This window comes from Oratosquilla oratoria, chromosome 11 (assembly GCF_046742065.1).
Source record: "Oratosquilla oratoria isolate Oo_2021 chromosome 11, ASM4674206v1, whole genome shotgun sequence".
Classification (NCBI taxonomy): Eukaryota; Metazoa; Arthropoda; class Malacostraca; order Stomatopoda; family Squillidae; genus Oratosquilla; species Oratosquilla oratoria.
This window is the reverse complement of record NC_134787.1, coordinates 61177008-61179250: the sequence shown is the minus strand read 5'-3', so window position 1 is coordinate 61179250 and position 2243 is coordinate 61177008.

Genomic DNA, 2243 nt, shown 5'->3' with positions numbered 1-2243 from the left:
GACAAATGAACAAATAAATAGATGAATAAACATGTGAAGAAATAAATGGATAGATGAAAAACAGATATGTACATGAATGAATAAGTGAATATATGATGTAATGATTATAATTTATTTTATATTATTTGTTTTTGGTTTGTTATTATTTGTCTGTTTGATTTTCATTTATTATATAATTATTAGTTATAGGTTAATTTATTATTATTTACTATTTATCTGTTTGTTTATTATTCAACTATACCTATGCAGTTATTTATGTATTTTATTTGTTATTTACATTATTATAGTTTTTATTTATCAATTTATTATTATTATGATTTTTTTTTTTTTTTTTTTTTTTGCATCCGACCTAGATATGGACCAAAAGGTTTCCTGTCGGCACGATCTGCCTTTGTAATCCTTTGTAGATAAATAGATATACAATTAGATAAGTAAATAAGTGTATATATATATATATATATATATATATATATATATGTGTGTGTGTGTGTGTGTGTGTGTGTGTGTATAAAGAAATAAGCAAATAAACGAATGAATACATTTCTTTCTCAATCTATTTGGCCATCTCTGAATGCAAACTTTCGTTTAATCAAAGATCAAATTATTAAGGAGGATATATATATATATATATATACATATATATATATATATATATATATATATATATATATATATATATATATATATATATATATATATACGTATATATAAATATATACACTAATGTATGTATTCAACCACATTCTCAGTCACATATAATAGAAATGCAATTAATGTTTCATTTTTACCCTTGTCCAATCATTTGTGTATAAACTGATGTTAAAATGCCGTATATACAATTTCGAAGATTCATTTTCCCTGTAGAGTAGACAGAGTAAGTAAACAGTAAACAAACGTGATTAATACAATGGTAATAGCATGCATCAGCTGTACATGAACCAGTTAGAAAACTGAAAATATAAACTAATAAATAGTAAAAATGTGATTTATTTAAGAAAGGACTGTGTTAGGCTTACCCGGAAAATCAATTATTCAGTCTGGTCTTCCTGGTATATGCATTTTGAATTGAGCTCTCGGACTTCCAGAGATTTAATTCAGTGAAATATAGATCGCAGAAGCTAAATATTTGCTGCAGTGACTTGGCACGGACATGATGAAAGCAAGCGATGGGACCGATAATAAGGTCAAATGGAAACTCAGCGAAAGAAACGATAAAAGAAAAAAAAATATCCAACCTTCTTCATAATATAATTTAATATAATCTATAAACATCCTTTCCTCTGTCTGGAGGTGCAGCCCCGACAGGATGACACTCGATTTTGGATCCGGGTAGAATAAATCTACCAATTTCAATTACTTTGACTCTCTTTTTGCCATAATGAAGTAATGACTACTGTAGACTTTTCTTTTTAATTTTCCTTCTCACCCTGACCGTAACGCAGAAGCAATAAAACAAAAGTTTCACTGTTTGTTCCCAAGGAGATCCACGAGTATAGGAATACCCATGGATCATTGCTGTTTATTATGGGGCATGGTGTTTCCATTCAGTGAAACCTGAAACAAAAATATCTTTTCTTGAGTGAAAGATATAAAGAACTTTTGTCCACGATACTGATGCGCAAAGAAAAGGTGGCGATATGTCAGGGGTACCATGTATTCATGTTCTCACTGGCATTGTATCTAATAAACATGAAGTGTTTACTGAGAAAGCAGACGAGATGAAAAAATTTTAGGAAGAAAAAACGTAGAAGTTGAGTCTCTTATCTCGTATTCATCTCTCACCAGACGCAAGGTAGGCTATGCCTGCCATTGTCCGGCCTCTGCGAATCTTCGCCAAAGCTCTCCGTCCCGGAAGTCAACTTTAATTATTTCTTGCAATTTCCTTCCTCTTCGTTCAGCAGCTTCTTTCACTCCCTGTATCCATCGTTTCCTAGGGCATCCAACCATCTCTTACCTCGTATACATATTGTAACTGCGAAGACGCAAGGTAGGCTATGCCTGTCATTGTCCGGCCTCTGCGAATCTTCGTCAAAGCTCTCCGTCCCGGAAGTCCTCAAATTTAATTATTTCTTACAATTTCCTTCCTCTTCGTTCAGCAGCTTCCTTCACTCCCTGTATCCATCGTTTCCTAGGGCATCCAACCATCTCTTACCTCGTATAAATATTGTAACTGCGTAGAATTCCAGTTAAGTTGGGACAACTGCGAAGATGCACACAAGGCTAAAGACAGGAAACGTGACCAC